At 42.4% G+C, this 18,730-nt stretch overlaps 2 protein-coding genes across 9 annotated transcripts in view; one reads left to right on the forward strand and one right to left on the reverse strand.

Annotated features, from left to right (window-relative positions):
- The window catches only part of SLC24A1 (solute carrier family 24 member 1), a 57,066-nt gene extending 42,547 nt beyond the window's left edge, over positions 1-14,519 (reverse strand). For 4 of the 6 annotated variants that reach the window (XM_043919882.1, XM_043919881.1, XM_043919877.1 and 1 more), the window contains exons 1-3: positions 13,296-14,519; positions 12,968-13,060; positions 8,064-8,132 (exon numbers count right to left, since the gene is read on the reverse strand). The gene's annotated coding sequence lies outside the window, so the exon portion shown is untranslated. The remainder of the gene's footprint in view (positions 1-8,063; positions 8,133-12,967; positions 13,061-13,295) is intronic. The other 2 variants (XM_043919880.1, XM_043919878.1) reach the window with 2 other exon arrangements.
- Positions 14,520-14,611: 92 nt separating this feature from the next.
- Positions 14,612-18,730, forward strand: part of INTS14 (integrator complex subunit 14) — a 32,260-nt gene continuing 28,141 nt past the window's right edge. For 2 of the 3 annotated variants that reach the window (XM_043919883.1, XM_043919885.1), the window contains exon 1: positions 14,613-14,932. The gene's annotated coding sequence lies outside the window, so the exon portion shown is untranslated. Of the gene's footprint in view, positions 15,128-18,730 lie in introns of all 3 variants that reach the window. The other variant, XM_043919884.1, reaches the window with a different exon arrangement.

Raw genomic sequence — 18,730 nt, forward strand, 5'->3', positions numbered from 1 at the left:
GTGTCTGGCACTTAATAAATACATCTGTTGATGGACTGGAGATGTACATCCCAGTGAGGAGATACTCAGAGATGGGGCACCTGAACTGCACATGTGCGGGGTGGGGAGATCCCACTCATAGAAGCCCATGGCCTTTCAGAGATCAAACTGCTAGAGAAAGACCAGCACCACTAGAGAGGGTAAGCTAATGTACTTTTTCTACAAACCTGCCTTGTTTGGGGGCTTCCCAGCTGGCTCAGTGTTAAAGACCGCCCGCAGTGCAGGAGACATCAGAGATGAGGGTTCAATCCCTGGGTTGGAAAGATCCCCTGGAGAAGTATATGGCAACCCACTCCAGTATTCCTGCCTGGGAAATCCCATGGACAAAGGAGTCTGGCAGGCTACAGTCCACACAATCACAGTCAGACACAACTTAGCAACTGAGCATACACACACACTTTATCCTCTCCCTGGAACAAGGTGGCAGGACAGGTGAGGTAAATCTAGCTCTGACCTTCACTATAACATCAGGGGCTGCGCAGGATGGCAAGTAGCCCTTTCCTCTCCCTCTGCTGCAGCTCAAGGCCTTTTTCATGCATGGTTCTATTAGAACAGGAGGGAGAAGGAATTAGGCTTTGCACCTGACATAGGCGGTTTGTGGCTGAGGCTTGTTTACTTCTGGGCCTACCTCAGGAGTTGATATCGACCCTACAGTTACACAGTGGAAAGCAGACAAGATTTGGCAGGGGTTGCAAAAATCAAATGCCTTCAGGGCCTGCGTGGATAAAATTAAGCTAAATCAGCTCTATTCAAAATCAGTGGAGAGTAACAAGGGCTGTATCTGGACAGAGAATGAATGACCCATTAATAAGCATTCCAATATAAAACAATTTAAAAAATATTAAGGACAAACAAAATGAGGCAAAGGGCTGATTTGACCTACTACTACTTTGCAACCTCTAATAAAGTAACAAGCCTGATCAGGAGCAAGTCTCTGAAGGTCTCTTATACTCAGGTTCCTCATTTATAAAACCAAGAAAGATATAACGGGCTCCAGTTTCATCCATTTCATTAGGACTGATTCAAATGAATTCTTTTTAACAGCTGAGTAATATTCCATGGTGTATATGTACCACAGCTTCCTTATCCATTCATCTGCTGATGGGCATCTAGGTTGCTTCCATGTCCTGGCTATTATAAACAGTGCTGCGATGAACATTGGGGTGCACGTGTCTCTTTCAGATCTGGTTTCCTCAGTGTGTATGCCCAGAAGTGGGATTGCTGGGTCATATGGCAGTTCTATTTCCAGTTTTTTAAGAAATCTCCACACTGTTTTCCATAGCGGCTGTACTAGTTTGCATTCCCACCAACAGTGTAAGAGGGTTCCCTTTTCTCCACACCCTCTCCAGCATTTATTGCTTGTAGACTTTTGGATAGCAGCCATCCTGACTGGCGTGTAATGGTACCTCATTGTGGTTTTGATTTGCATTTCTCTAATAATGAGTGATGTTGAGCATCTTTTCATGTGTTTGTTAGCCATCTGTATGTCTTCTTTGGAGAAATGTCTGTTTAGTTCTTTGGCTCATTTTTTGATTGGGTCATTTATTTTTCTGGAATTGAGCTGCAGGAGTTGCTTGTATATTTTTGAGAATCAGTCCTAATGAGATGGATCAAACTGGAGCCCCTTATACAGAGTGAAGTAAGCCAGAAAGATAAAGAACATTACAGCATACTAACACATATATATGGAATTTAGAAAGATGGTAACGATAACCCTATATGCAAAACAGAAAAAGAGACACAGAAATACAGAACAGACTTTTGAACTCTGTGGGAGAAGGTGAGGGTGGGATGTTTTGAAAGAACAGCATGTATATTATCTATGGTGAAACAGATCACCAGCCCAGGTGGGATGCATGAGACAAGTGCTCCGGCCTGGTGCACTGGGAAGACCCAGAGGAATCGGGTGGAGAGGGAGGTGGGAGGGGGGATCGGGATGGGGAATACCTGTAAATCTATGGCTGATTCATATCAATGTATGACAAAACCCACTGAAATGTTGTGAAGTAATTAGCCTCCAACTAATAAAAAAAAAAAAAATACAGGTAACTCAAAAAAAAAAAAAACCAAGAAAGACAAACTTCCTCCTGGGGCTGCTGTAAGAGTCAGAACTTTGGGGAAGTACTTGGATTCATCAGATATTGAACTGTGTTACTGTCCAAGATCTTTTGTTTATATTGTTTTAATTCTTTGTGTTATATCATTTATAGAATTTTTTAACTGACTATGCAATTGTCACTCGTGAAAATGAGCAAAATAAGCCCCCAAACATCCCATGACACTTCATCTCTCCAAGCAGTGAATGGAGCCATACCTGCAACAGGGGGTGGCATTTCAGGGTGGTATCACTTCAGAGACAGAATTTTCGCTTCACAGTCTGGTACCTATCCAGAAGGGCCTGGGGTCTAGAGGAGAGGTCAAACAGGCCTTATCAGAGGGCTTCAGTGTGGCCACTCAGGAATCCACACAGTATCAGTACAATTAACAACTCCTCTCTAAATAAATGTGAAACAGCCCACTGAGTAAAACTCACCCTGTCAAATCTGATTTTACAAAGGAATGTCAACTGAAGCAATAGAGAGGGTTTGTTTGTTTTCTGCCTATCTACTGAAAAAGACTAAAAAATATATAATATCCAATACTGGTGAAGAAACTGGTGATAGCGGGTAAATCTGATATAGCAGCACAAGTGACCCTGTTAAACTGTAAGTCAGATCAAGTCTCTCCACACTCCAAACATTCCAGTGGCTTCCCATCTCAGTCAAAGGAAAAGCTCCAATGATAGTCTGCCAGCATTGCTTGAAGAGCAAAACCTGAAATCTACCTAAACAGTGATGAATTACTGGTTACAGAAAGGATTTCTCATCTTTCCAGTAGTCAATTATATAGCAGTTAAAAGAAATCAGTTCAGTTCAGTCACTCAGTCATGTCTGACTCATTGTGACTGCATGGACTGCTGCACGCCAGGCCTCCCTGTCCATCACCAACTCCCAGAGTTTGCTCAAACTCATGTCCATCAAGTCAGTGATGCCATCCAACCATCTCATCCTCTGTCATCCCCTTTTCCTCCTGCCTTCAGTCTTTCCCAGCATCAGGGTCTTTTCCAATGAGTCCGTTCTTTGCATCAGATGGCCAAAGTATTGCAGTTCAGCTTCAGCATCAGTCCTTCCAATATTCAGAACTGATTTCCTTTAGGATGGACTGGTTGGATCTCCTTGCAGTCCAAGGGACTCTCAAGAGTCTTCGCCAACACCACAGTTCAAAAGTATCAATTCTTCTGCACTCAGCATTCTTTATGGTCCAATTCTCACATCCATATATGACTACTGGAAAAACCATAGCTTTGACTAGATGGACCTTTGTCAGCAAAGTGATGTGCTTTTTAATACTGTCTAGGCTGGTTATAGGGTTTGTTCCAAGGGGCATGTGTTTTTTAATTTCGTGGCCGCAGTCACCATCTGCAGTGATTGTGCAGTCCAAGAAAATAAAGTCTCTCACTGTTTCCAATGTTTCCCCATCTATTTGCCATGAAGTGATGGGACTGGATGCCATGATCTTCGTTTTTTGGATGTTGAGTTTTAAGACAGCCGTCTCACTCTCCTTTTTCACTTTCATCAAGAGGCTCTTTAGTTCCTCTTTGTTTTCTGCCATAAGGGTGGTGTCATCTGTGTATCTGAGGTTATTGATATTTCTCCTGGCAATCTTGATTCCAGCTCGTGCTTCATCCATCCTAACATTTCGCACAATGTACTCTGCATATAAGTTAAATAAGCAGGGTGACAACACACAGCCTTGACGTACTCCTTTCCCAATTTGAAACCAGTCTGTTGTTCCATGTTTGGTTCTAACTGTTGCTTCTTGACCTGCATACAGATTTCTTAGGAGGCAGGTAAGGTGGTCTGGTATTCCCATCTCTTTAAGAATTTTCCACAGTTTGTTGTGATTCACATAGTCAATAAATAGACATAAAACTAAAAGGAATGACACCTAGAATGTCAGCTTCGTGAGGCACGGGACTCTGCGTGACCAGTTCATGGCTGGCTGCCTAGTGCCTGCACAAAGTAGGAGCTCAAGAACTGTTTGTTGACTAAATATTCTTAGCACAGTAAATGCCCTGCCCATAGTAAGTCCAATCATAATATATTTATGTAGAAACACTTCTGCAAAGACTATATAAAAATGGATGTACTTTTGTCACTAGCAAATATAGAATGAACAAAACCAACCAAACAAAAAAACCTTGTACTATATCTCTCAAACCCAGCTATTGGAATCATACTTAAGGCAAGGAGATATAAACGGTTACTTCTAGGAAAGGAAACACTAAATTTTCACTTCATGTATTTTGAAACTATTTGAATTTTTCCCATATAAATGAATTAATTCTATAACTTTTAATTATTATTTATTTATTTATTGGCTGCCTTGGGTCTCAGTTGCATCATACGGGACCTTTTGCGTGGCATGTGGACTCTAGTTGTGGCGCACAGGCTCAGCAGCTCTGTGGCATACGGCACCTTAGTTCCCTGGCCAGGGATCAAACCTGTATCCTCTGCATTGCATGGCAGATTCTTAACCACTGGACCACCCCCCAGGGAAGTCTCTTTTATAACTTTCTAAAAGTGGGCACAATAAAGGACAGAAACGGTCTGGACCTAACAGAAGCAGAAAATATTAAGTAGAGGTGGCAAGAATTACACATAAGAACTATACAAAAAAGATCTTCATGACCCAGATAACCACAGTGGTGTGATCACTCACCTTGCGCCAGACATCCTGGAATGTGAAGTCCAGTGTGCCTTAGGAAGCATCACTACGAACAAAGCTAGTGGAGGTGATGGAATTCCAGATGAGCTATTTCAAATCCTAAAAGATAATGTTAAAGTGCTGCACACAACATGCCAGCAAATTTGGAAAATTCAGCAGTGGCCACAGGACTGGAAAAGGTCAGTTTTCATTCCAACCCCAAAGAAAGGCAATGCCAAAGAATGTTCAAACTACCACACAATTGCACTCATCTCACACGCTAGCAAATGCTCAAAATTCTCCAAGCCAGTCTTCAATAGTACGTGAACTGAACGAACTGAACCAAGAACTTCCAGATGTTCAAGCTGGATTTAGAAAAGGCAGAAGAACTAGAGATCAAATTGCCAACATCTGTTGTGTCATAGCAAATGCAAGAGAGTTCCAGAAAAACATCTACTTCTGCTTTATTGACTACTCCATAGCCTTTGACTGTGTGGACACAACAAACTGTGGAAAATTCTTAAAAGAGATGGGAATATGAGACCACCTTACCTGCCTCCTGAGAAATCTGTATGCAGGTCAAGAAGCAACAGTTAGGAAAAAAAAAAAAAAAGAAGCAACAGTTAGAACCGAACATGGAACAACAGACTGGTTCCAAACTGGGAAAGGAGTATGTGAAGGCTGTATACTGTCACCTTGCTTATTTAACCTGTATGCAGAGTACATCATGTGAAATGCCGGGGTAGATGAAGCACAAGCTGGAATCCAGACTGCTGGGAGAAATATCAATAACCTCAGATACACAGATGACACCACCCTTATGGCAGAAAGCAAAGAGGAACTAAAGAGCCTCTTGATGAAAGTGAAAGAGGAGAGTGAGACGGCTGTCTTAAAACTCAACATCCAAAAAACGAAGATCATGGCATCCAGTCCCATCACTTCATGGCAAATAGATGGGGAAACATCAGAAACAGTGAGAGACATTATTTTTTTGGACTGCACAAACACTGCAGATGGTGACTGCAGCCATGAAATTAAAAGACACTTGCTCCTTGGAAGAAAAGTTATGACCAACCTAGACAACATATTGAAAAACAGAGACATTACTTTGCCAACAAAGGTCTGTCTAATCAAAGCTATGGTTTTCCAATAGTCATGTATGGATGTGACTGTTGGACCATAAAGAAAACTGAGTGCAGAAGAATTGATACTTTTGAACTGTGGTGTTGGCGAAGACTCTTGAGAGTCCCTTGGACTGCAAGGAGATCCAACCAGTCCATCCTAAAGGAAATCAGTTCTGAATATTGGAAGGACTGATGCTGAAGCTGAACTGCAATACTTTGGCCATCTGATGCAAAGAACGGACTCATTGGAAAAGACCCTGATGCTGGGAAAGACTGAAGGCAGGAGGAAAAGGGGATGACAGAGGATGAGATGGTTGGATGGCATCACTGACTTGATGGACATGAGTTTGAGCAAACTCTGTGAGTTGGTGATGGACAGGGAAGCCTGGCGTGCAGCAGTCCATGCAGTCACAATGAGTCAGACATGACTGAATGACTGAACGGAACTGACTGAAAAAATAGTTTTGTTTTGCTTTATCTGCTTTTTCAGTGAAAGATATTACCAAAGTTTTAAGAGAGTGAGGGGAGAGCCTGGAAAGGAAGATGTAGGCCTATATTATGAGAAGTCTTTAAAAAAGACTTTATATCATTTTTCAAAGGAGAGGGTGTTCTAAATTAAAATGTTCAGTTCTACTTTCTCAGACAAATGTAGTACCCACCAAATTTTCTGTTTTTTCTCTTTGACCTTTTTCCTAACAACCTCTCTTCCCTCCTCCTATCTTCTTTCCACAAATATATATCGAGTGTCACATTCCAGGCCCTGGGGATCCAATTGTGGATAAGATTCACCCCTATTTACAGAGCAGAGATGAAGTTAATTGAAACTCCAATTGTAAAAAATTGTTTGTTTTTTCAATGAGTCCATTATTTTAGACTGAGAAAGCTTTGCAGTTTTCTCAAATGCTGTGGGAAAGACTGAAGGAGGACTGAGAGGGAGATCAGAGTTTCTTCACCAAATATACTGCAAAGGAAGAAAGATATGTAGGAATAAACCTACAGATTAAGAAACTTTAGACGTATATCAAGAGATTGCAATGTCTGGATGTTACTTGGATCCTAATTCAAACAACCAAAGTGTAAAAGAGTAAAACTTATGATATTTATGAGTCAACTGGATATTTGAAAGTTGACTAGGTATTTGATGAAAATAGGGGTTTGCTGCTACTTATTTTAAATGTGATAATGGTACTGTAATTGTTATGGACTTAAGTCTCTCCCTTTCAAGAGAATGAGAAGACAAGTCAGATTGGGAGAAAATATTTGCAAAATACATATCTGATAAGGGACCATTATCCAAAATAAGGGCTTCCCTGGTGGCTCAGATGGTAAAGAATCTGTCTGCAATGCAGAAGACTTGGGTTCGATCCCTGGGTTGGAAAGATCCCCTGGGGGAGGGCACAGCAACCCACTCCAGTATTCTTCTGGAGAATCCTACAGTCCATGGGGTCATAAAGAGTTGGACACAACTGAGCGACTAAGCACACACACAAACACATACACACACATCCAAAATATACAAACAACACTTAAAACTTAACAAGAAGAAAGCAAATGATCTGATTAAAAAATGGGCAAAACACCTGAACAGAAACTTAACCAAATTAGATATATAGATGGCAAGTAAGCACATGACAAGATGTTCAACATCATATGTCACTAGGGAACTACAAATTAAAACAACAATGATATACCGCTATTTACCTATTACTATAGTCAAAATCTAGAACACTGACAATATCAAATGCTGGTGAGAAGGTAGAGCAACAGGAATATATAACAGTACAATCACCAATGCTGCTGGAAATATACAATAGTACATCACTTCAAAGGACATTTTGGCAGTTTCTTACAAAACTAAACATACGTTTACCATACAAGCCAGCAATCTCTCTCCATGATATTTATTTACTTGAGTTGAAAAACCTCTGCCCACAAAAAAACATGCACAAGGATGTTTATAGTAGCTTTACTGATCATTGCCAAAACTTGGAAGCAACCAAGATATTCTTCAGTAAACTGTGGTTTACCCAAACAATGGAATATTATTAACATATAGCACAAAAAAGAAATGAGCTATCAAGCCATGAACAAACATGAAAGAACTTTAAATGCATATTACCAAGCAAAAGAAGCCAAACTGAAAGGAATACTTACTGTATGATTCCAACTATATGACATTCTGGAAAAGCAAAACCATGAAGACAGTAAAAGGATCAGTGGTTCCTGGAAGTCATCGAAGAGGGAGGGATAAAAAGAGCAGACAGGATTTTTAGAGCGGTGAAACTATTCTGTACACTACAGTGCTAGATACATGTCACCATACATTTGTCAAAACCCATAGAATGTACAGTACCAAGAGTAAACCCTATAATAAACTATGGACTTTGGGTGATAGTGTCACTATCACCCTGTGTGTCAGTGTAGGTTCATCAGTTCAGTTCAGTTCACTCATTCAGTCGTGTCCAACTCCTTGCGACCCCATGAATCGCAGCACGCCAGGCCTCCCTGTCCATCACAAACTCCTGGAGTTTAATCAAACTCATGTCCATCGAGTCGGTGATGCCATCCAGCCATCTCATCCTCTGTCGTCCCCTTCTCCTCCTGCCCTCAATCCCTAGCATCAGGGTCTTTTCCAATGAGTCAGCTCTTCGCATGAGGTGGCCAAAGTATTAGAGTTTCAGCCTCAGCATCAGTCCTTCCAATGAACACCCAGGACTGATCTCCTTTAGGATGGACTGGTTGGATCTCCTTGCAGTCCAAGGGACTCTCAAGAGTCTTTGCCAACACCACAGTTCAAAAGCATCAATTTTTCGGCACTCAGCTTTCTTCACAGTCCAACTCTCACATCCACACATGACCACTAGAAAAACCATAACCTTGACTAGACAGACCTTTGTTGGCAAAGTAATGTCTCTGCTTTTTAATTTGCTATCTAGGTTGGTCATAACTTTCCTTCCAAGGAGTAAGCGTGTTTTAATTTCATGGCTGCAATCACCATCTGCAGTGATTTTGGAGCCCAAAAAAATAAAGTCTGACACTGCTTCCACTGTTTCCCCATCTATTTCCCATGAAGTGATGGGACCAGACGCCATGATCTTAGTTTTCTGAATGTTGAGCTTTAAGCCAACTTTTTCACTCTCCTCTTTCACTTTCATCAAGAGGCTTTTTAGTTCCTCTTCACTTTCTGCCATAAGGGTGGTGTCATCTGCATATCTGAGGTTACTGATATTTCTCCTGGCAATCTTGATTCCAGCTTGTGCTTCTTCCAGCCCAGCGTTTCTCATGATGTCCTCTGCATATAAGTTAAATAAGCAGGGTGACAATATACAGCCTTGATGTACTCCTTTTCCTTACTGGAATCAGTCTGCTGTTTCATGTCCAGTTCTAACTGTTGCTTCCTGACCTGCATACAGGTTACTCAAGAGGCAGGTCAGGTGGTCTGGTATGCCCATCTCTTTCAGAATTTTCCACAGTTTATTGTGATCCACACAGTCAAAGGCTTTGGCATAGTCAATAAAGCAGAAATAGATGTTTTTCTGGAACTCTCTTGCTTTTTTGATGATCCAGCAAATGTTGGCAATTTGATCTCTGGTTCCTCTGCCAGCTTGAACATCTGGAAGTTCACGGTTCACCTATTGCTGAAGCCTGGCTTGGAGAATTTTGAGCATTACTTTACTAGCGTGTGAGATGAGTGCAATTGTGCGGTAGTTTGAGCGATCTTTGGGATTGGAATGAAAATTGACCTTTTCCAGTCCTGTGGCCACTGCTGAGTTTTCCAGATTTGCTGGCATATTGAGTGCAGCACTTTCACAGCATCATCTTTCAGGATTTGAAATAGCTCAACTGGAATTCCATCACCTCCACTAGCTTTGTTCGTAGTGATGCTTTCTAAGACCCACCTGACTTCACATTCCAGGATGTCTGGCTCTAGGTGAGTGATCATGCCATCCTGATTATCTGGGTCATGAAGATCTTTTTTGTACAGCCCTAGAGAGGAGCGACCCCACGCCCAAGGCCAGGGGTGGAGGCCCGAGAGGAGCTACCCCACGTCCAAGGAGTGGACGCACTGGGCGCAGGAGGGCCGAGAGGAGCTACTCCACGTTCAAGGTCAGGAGGGGTGGCTGTGAAGAGATACCCCTCATCCAAGGTAAGAAGCAGTGGCTGCGCTTTGCTGGAGCAGCCGTAAAGAGATACCCCATGTCCAAAGTAAGAGAAACCCAAGTAAGACGGTAGGTGTTGCGAGAGGGCATCAGAGGGCAGACACACTCAAACCATAATCATAGAAAACTAGCCAATCTGATCACAGGACCACAGTCTTGTTTAACTCAGTGAAACTAAGTCATGCCTTTGGGGCCACACAAGACGGTCGGGTCATGGTGGAGAGGTCTGACAGAATGTGGTCCACTGGAGGCGGGAATGGCAAACCACTTCAGTATTCTTGCCTTGAGAATCCCATGAACAGTATGAAAAGGCAAAATGATAGGATACTGAAAGAGAAACTCCCCAGGTCGGTAGATGCCCAATATGCTACTGGAGATCAGTGGAGAAAGAACTCCAGAAAGAATGAAGGGATGGAGCCAAAGCAAAAACAATACCCAGTTGTGGATGTGACTGGTGATAGAAGCAAGGTCCAATGCTGTAAAGAGCAATATTGCATAGGAACCTGGAATGTTAGGTCCATGAATCAAGGCAAATTGGAAGTGGTCAAATAGTAGATGGCAAGAGTGAATGTCGACATTCTAGGAATCAGCAAAATAAAATGGACTGGAATGGGTGAATTTAACTCAGATGACCATTATATCTACTACTGTGGGCAGGAATCCCTTAGAAGAAATGGAGTAGCCATCATGGTCAACAAAAGAGTCTGAAATGCAGTACTTGGATGCAATCTCAAAAATGACAGAAAGATCTCTGTTCGTTTCCAAGGCAAACCATTCAATATCACAGTAATCCAAGCCCATGACCCAACCAGTAGCACTGAAGAAGCTGAAGTTGAACAGTTCTATGAAGACCTACAAGACCTTTTAGAACTAATATCCAAAAAAGATGTCTTTTTCATTATAGGAAACTGGAATGCAAAAGTAGGAAGTCAAGAAACACCTGGAGTAACAGGCAAATTTGGCCTTGGAGTACAGAATGAAGCAGGGCAAAGGCAAATAGAGTTTTGCCAAGAGAACACACTGGTCATAGCAAACACCCTCTTCCAACAACACAAGAGAAGACTCTACACATGGACATCACCAGATAGTCAACACCGACATCATATTGATTATATTCTTTGCAGCCAAAGACAGAGAAGCTCCATACAGTCAGCAAAAACAAGACCAGGAGCTGACTGTGGCTCAGATCATGAACTTCTTATTGCCCAATTCAGACTTAAATTGAAGAAAGTAGGGAAAACCACTAGACCATTCAGGTATGACCTAAATCAAATCACTTATACAGTGGAAATAAATTTAAGGGACTAGATCTGATAGACAGAGTGACTGATGAACTATGGATGGAGGTTCATGACACTGTACAAGAGACAGGGATCAAGACCATCCCCATGGAAAAGAAATGCAAAAAGGCAAAACGGTTGTCTGAGGAGGCCTTACAAATAGCTGTGAAAAGAAGAGAAGCAAAAAGCAAAGGAGAAAAGGAAAGATATTCCCATTTGAATGCAGAGTTCCAAAGAATAGCAAGGAGAGATAAGAAAGCCTTCCTCAGCAATCAATGCAAAGAAATAGAGGAAAACAACGAAAGGGAAAGACTAGAGATCTCTTCAAGAAAATTAGAAAAATAAAAAAAAGAAAAAGAAAAGAAAATTAGAGATACCAAGGGAACATTTCGTGCGAAGATGGGTTCGATAAAGGACAGAAATGGTAGGTTCATAGAGTATAACAAATGTATCACTCTGGTGTTGGGACATTGACAGTGGTGGAGGCTGTGTGTGCTAGACAGAGGATATGAGAACTCTCTGTTCTTTCCACTCCATTTTGCTATGAACCTAAAAGTGCTCTAAAATTAAAGTTTAATTAATTTAATTAGTTTAAAAAAATCCTTCTGTTTTAGAGATACATAATGAAATATTTATGGACAAGATGTTAAGCAATCTGTAATCTGCATCAAAACAAAATGTTGGAGAGAAGTGGGCAGGGTATAAATGAAACAGGACTGAGAATTGAGCTGATAATAGAAACAGCGTGAAGGGTATGTGGGGGTTTATTATGCTACTCCCCATCTATGTCTATGTTTGAAAATCTTCAGTATTATTAAGACAAATGGGACAGATCTATAATTTCTTTGGACTTCTACTTTGGTGAAAATAGAGGAATAGGGTGGGATGATGAGGGAAGGCAGATAGCCTGGAGCTTAGAAGTATGATTTGTAATTGGACAAGATCTAGACTAGAGGAGGCAGGAAGACATAGGGCAAAGGACAGTATAGGAGATGGAAAGGGAGGGAAGGACAGAAAAGGAATGTGGACTCACTGCCTTGACCTCACTTTCTCTCTTCCCCTTGTCCTCACTCACTCCTTACCTTTCCTCTCTGTAGGTGAAAAATCATATTGGGAACTTAACAGTGAACATTTTAGGCACCAATCCATGAAATTTCAATGCAGTCAGCATGGCCTTAGAATCCACATTTCAACATGTGCTGTAGGAGATTGGATGGGTACCTGAACCTCCCTTGAGCCCCAATACCTGGCTTCTGTGAGAAGCATGTTATTTCTGTCACTAACCTTTACTCTGCCAGACTGGAGACCAAATCACTCTGCCTTTCAAAGCCTCTGTGACAGTAGTCCACTGTTTCAAAGCAGGAAAAAATAAAGGGGATGATAGATTATGCAAAAAGAAGTTGTTTATTGATTTCCTTTAATGTATGTGAGGATACATGCAAATGCTAAAGGTCTCTTGAGTGGGAAAAAGAAATTCATTAGCCTGCTCTGACTTGAAAGACATATCCTTTAAGACCTTCTAACTCTTTGTGCTAACGTTCTCTGATTTTATATTCACTGAACAACCTTTTGATGTTTAATGGAATTCTACTAAGAATTAAAAAACAAAAGCACTTACCAGTTGCCTCAAGTGATATGGTCCTCTTGGTAGTTCTACCTTTCATCATCAATTTTAATCACTGTCCTTTTGCTTCCCAGGTTTCCTGAAAGCCTGTATTCAGAAGATGTGATTACCCATCAGGAAACTAATAAATTCAATCTTTAGTACTGGGTAAGGTAACGCATCAGTCCATGGAACTGAGCTGGAACTGAGCACAGGGTTGTCGTCACACATTAGGGGTAACTCAGCAACACCTTCCTTTACCCACACATTCTTGGCCACATCCCTCCAACTAGGGAAAGAATTTTAAATTATAACAAAGTAATCAGGATGCAGCCTTACTTACCTAGATGCCAGCGCCTGCTCAAGCACAGGAGTCTTGAGATGGTGGGACCAGCCAAGCTGGAAGAGGAGTTCTGAAGCAAATAAGGCAATCTCTCTGTCCCTGGTCCTTGATGCTGCCAGGGACATTCCCATGGACTGATGTGCCGTCCTCTGCCTTCTCTGATATAAGGAGGAGATAGGAAAGAACTACAGCAACTGGAGCCCCCACTCTCCCACAGAACAAACTGTGACTAGTCAAACTCAGTTCTTCGGTTCAAAATATCCTCCCTCCTTGATCCACCCCACTACCAAACCCCATCAGGGAAGAGCAGAAAAAAAGGAGGCAAAGGCCTAAAGCCTTCTGGATGCCTTTCTGTTCCCACTTGTAACCTATGTGGTACAGAATTGTTCTTTGAACCATAACTAGCCAGGGGCCTGCTGGCGTTCATTCAGGCCTATCTCTAGCTGACATTTCCTGGCTCCCAAGAGGTTAGAAAGAAAGCCTCTTCTTGTCCCCTCAAAGACCTCTCTGAGGCATAGGCTGCTATGGGGACATCGGGTGGCCAGAGGTGAGGTAGGCAAGGACCCACGATGCCTCACAGAAAAACCTAAGTGCAAATCCTCAGCAGTGACCTTGGCCAGGGTAAGGGAACTGACTGAAGCCTCTCCCTGCCTCCCTCAAAGGCTGCTGCTGCTGCTGCTGCTAAGTCACTTCAGTCGTGTCCGACTCTGCGAGGGACAAAGTGAGCATCCGGGCTGAGGAGACCAAGAGGGAAAGTCTTGATGTGGAAATTGGCTCACATCAGCTACGAAACACACACAGTATGCTTAGTATGGGCACTACTCAAGCAGGAATTACTTCAAAAAGAGTAGGAAAAGGGGTCTGTCAGCTGGTTCAGAGGATATGAGTGAGGGGTCTGAAGAGGGACGGGGAAGAGGGGCAGATATCAGTGAGAGTCAAGCTGGTGCACCAAAGGGCCCAACTGAGTGAGGAGACAGACTGTGAATAGGTCACGGGGTTACCCAGATAATTGAGGCCCATGCGTCAACGAGAGGCAGGAGGGCAGGGGGCCAGAAACAAAAAAGGAAGAGCCCGAGAACGGGGAAAGAGAGAAGAGGCGGTCACAGCCCAGGGCCCGGCGAAGTCGAGGTCGTGTGGGCAGAGGGGTCGGTGGCGGCCGTCGCAAAATCTTTGCGATGAGGGGCACTGAGCAAGACAAGCCGGGTAGCTTCTCGCTGACGTAGCGCCCCGCCCACAAAGTCCTTAAAGCCCCGCCCCAAGCGCCTCGCGCATCCCGGGCGCTGAGTTCCTTTTCGTCGCGCGGCCCTGTACAGTTCCGGCTGCTGCGCGCGGGCGGAAAGTTTTTGCGGACGGACTGTGTCGGTGATGGGCGCGGCGTGAGTGGAGGAGGCCGGAGACCTTAGGCTGCTTTTGATTGCTTGTTAGAGCTGCCGGAGAAGGGGTCCGCGGCGGGGAACAGCGCGGGGCCGACGCCCGGCTTTTCCGCTGCCTGGGTCCCAGTTCTGCGCCTTTCTTCGTTCTGCGGCGCCGGAGCTCCGCACAAGCACACCATTGCGGGCCCCTGCCCAGGCCCCCTTCGCCTCCTCTTCTCATAGGAGAGACTTCTAGATCTCAAGCATTTTTGAGTGATTTTTAAGGTAAAAACACAACTCCAAACAGACGCGATCCAAATGCAGGAGTTCTGTATTTCCAGGTTGTCACTTGAGAGGTGAAGTTGTAACTGAGAAAGGTGGAGGGAACTCAACCGGGCAAGGGATGCCAGGCCAACAGAGAAACTTGCGAGTAGGTTAGTGGATCCATAGAAATTCGAGTGGAATCTCGCCTTAAGAGCGGTAAGAATCAGTTCTCTATGAATAAGCTAATTGTCTCCTTCTGGTAAGAATTATAAATATGTAGCTGATGGAGATGGCCACATCAAGGGACTGAGAGCTTTTCTCAAGAGTAGACTGTTCTGGGAAAAGAAGACTACCGGTTGTCTTAAGCATCGTTTGTAAACAGTACTTATGACAGAAGTGTGGGGGTGGGGTGAAAGGTAAGACTCAACCCAAGAGAGAAATAACGTGTTTTCACAGAATTGCTGAACTGTGTGGGGAGGGATTTTTTTCCATTTTAATCAGGCCTAGGCTGCTTGAGTGAATCATTCTTCAAGAATATTCACTTCCATCTTTTACTTCTGTGCTTAAACAACCTGAGTTCCGAATTGATTTCCTATGACTCTGCTATTGTTAAGGAGGTGTGTTTGGGGGTGGACACACACGTATCAGTCAGAAGAAAGAGCCAGCTCCAGAGGTGCCTTCCTAGGAGGCAAGACTGCAAGCTGTGAACACCCATTCCAGTATTACAGCAGATTTCATGAGCTGGATGGAAATGCTTTCTTATATATGATCTAAATCTGTGTCCCCTGATTCTCATTCTCCTAAGAGATGAGGTCAGTACTGCTCATCCCCAACTTTCAGTAACTTTCGTAAAGGCCTCTATACTTGAGTGGGAATACCATAGGAGGTGGATAAACTCTGTGTAGGCAGACGCATAGAAGTTCCTGATACCTCTGCTTGAAGGAGGAGAGGAGGAAGTGTGTTTCTGGTGTGCAGAGTTAAAATTTGTAATGTGTTTTGCCAAAAATTAATGTTATAGCTGGTGCTGAGAGGTAGTTCACTAGTAATTATCAAGTTTTGTCAAATCCATACTATGTGCCAGTTGTGGGAAAGTCTTTTGTTCCTTTTTTTTAAATTTGTTTTTGTTGTTTTTTTTTTTGCCACACTGCCTGTGGAATCTTAATTCCCTGACCAGAGATCTAACCCACGTCCCCTGCAGTGGAAGCTGGGAATCTTAACCATTGGACCACCAGGGAGGTTCTGATGTGATAGGTTCTTCAGAGACACTGATGGGCAAGAACTCACACTGCCCCTGCTCCTGTTGAGCTTGTGGTCAATGTAGTGTAGTTGAACCAGGATTGCACAGAACCTCACTTCTTGAACAACACAGCTGAGGTCAAAAAAGGGTCTGGAAAGATGAGTAGATGAAATAGTACTAAGTTAATAAGCCTTAGTGCATGCATTTGACTCTCGAAGAAACTCTCTGAGCCTGTTAACTTTGGACACAGTTTTAACAAGCTGGATTACCTGGCTTTCTAGCTCATAGTCGCCAAAAGCCCAAAATTGAAAAGAAGGATGATTACAGAGGCAAGTAGAATGCAAACTGATGGTCCAAAAATTAGTTGTGAAGAGGAGGCATCAAAACACAACAGCCTGGATCCCTTGAGTGAAAGGCAATGTTTCTGGATTTGTTCTACATAATACTTGTTCCATGGGACCTTAACTGATGATCAGAGGAGGGTTAAATGGGAAGTACAGAGTTAGCAAATTAAACTGAATTCTTTGCTGTAGAGTTTTTGTGTCTTTTTTATTTATTTTTGGCTGTGCTAGGTCTTTGTTACTGTGTGGGCCTTTTTCTAGTTGCAGCAAGAGAGAGCCCCTCTTTGTTGCAGTGCCAGGGCTTCTCATTGCGGTGGCTTCTCGTTGCAGAGCAAGACTATGGGATGCACGGGCTTCAGTAGTTGTGGTTCCTGGCTTTAGGGCACAGGCTCAATATTTGTAGCACACGGGCTTAGTTGCTGCGTGTTATGTGGGACCTGCCCAGACCAGAGCTTGCACCCATGTCTCCCACTTTGGCAGGTGGATTCTTTACCACTGAGCCACCAGGGAAGCCCTCAGTATCTTTAATAAGAACTGAACTCATTTTTCTTGGAGCATCTGTCCAGGATAGTGTTTTGCAGCACACACTTGGAACAATGGCAGTGTAAATTAAAACATCAGTCAGCAATGTGCTGGGCAGTATTATTGTTTATAGTTGTGATGCTAAATCAGAAGGAATTATGTTTAGCACACTGTATTTAATGAGGCACAGATTATGGATGCACATTTCAATTTTTTCTATCAAAATGGTTAAACATTTTGGAATTCTGAGTCTGAAGGAGTAATCTCTTTTAGTCTTTATTGGTATTGAATACATGAGTCATTACTGTATTTGAAATGTATCTAGGCCATTATGTGGTAAAAAGGCTTTTTCTACTTAATCTGAGCCCCTGATCCCCCTGTATAACATTGTTTCTGTGAGCCCTAAAGTCCTGAATTCCCAACAGCCTTTTTACAAATAGAATTTGAGAATATCACATATTTGCAGTTGGACACGGTACTAAAACACTCAGTGTTTTGAAGTAAGTTCCAAGAAAGAAATTAGTGAAGATTAAATTTCTAACTTATTTATGTCCATCTTGAGACTTCTCTAATTAAATATATGCAATACGGTTTTTATGAAGTTGTAATCAGTGTATAAATATAGTCCTATGACCTGCATTTCTCAGTTGCTGATACTTTATATAAATATTTCTGATATTGATGTGTGTCATTTATGATATTTATACTATTTATACTATTTATACTAATGACTATTTATGTCATTTATACTGTATGATATTTCACTGTGTGACTAGACTAGTTTTCTTAATAATAGAGTAGCGGCAGCAACAGCAGGTCTATATATCTGTAAACTTTTTTCTGAGCACAGAAATGTTTTCTTCATACTGATTCTCAATTCATAATTTTAAAGAGCTTTTTGTTTTATCTGTGTCTTTTCCATTTTGACTTTCATACAGTTTCATGAGATAATGCCAGCTGTCATACATATCCCTTTTTACTATTATTTATTTTATTTATTTATTTTTGACTGTCCCGGGTCTTCGTTGCAGTACTCGGGCTTTCTCTAGTTGCAATGGGCTCAGCAGCTGCAGCGCATAGGCTTAGTTGCCCATGGGCATGTGGAATCTTCCCAGACCAGGGATCAAACCCATGGCCCCCTGCATTGGCAGGAGGATCGTTTAACACTAGAACCACTAGGGAAGCCCCCTGTCATACATATTCTTTAATTTTGTTCTTTTCCTTCGTATTTAAAACACCGTTGCTGGTGTGTCTGTAGTGAGTACTGCTGAGGCAGTTGTTTGCTTTTGTCATGCTTAATGATGTCCAGCTTTGTCTAGTTTGGACTATAACTTTACTAGCCCTTTCACTGTATATTTTGCATTCAGTTTTTTTAATGAGGACATCAAGCAACAAGATAATTCAGCAAACACTTGCCCAAATACTGCTGTATTGAGTAGGATAGTGATGGTGCCCCCAAAAACGGTTGATTGTCAAAAAACACCACAAGACAACTAGAAATGTTCTAGAAATGTTCTTTAGTAAATTAAGTGTTGGAGAGGTCATGTAGGAATGTTTGTTATTTTAAGTTGTATGACATTTGAATATTTTCAACTCAGGGTCTACTTGAATTTAATATTTTGTTTTATTTTATTTTTACTAGAGATAACTTAAGATGGTCCTTGATTTGTGGCCATTTAGTGGGTGATTCTTGGGACTGGTCCTCATAGAGAGGACCTA

The sequence above is a fragment of the Cervus elaphus genome, chromosome 12 (genome assembly GCF_910594005.1).
Source record: "Cervus elaphus chromosome 12, mCerEla1.1, whole genome shotgun sequence".
Classification (NCBI taxonomy): domain Eukaryota; kingdom Metazoa; phylum Chordata; class Mammalia; order Artiodactyla; family Cervidae; genus Cervus; species Cervus elaphus.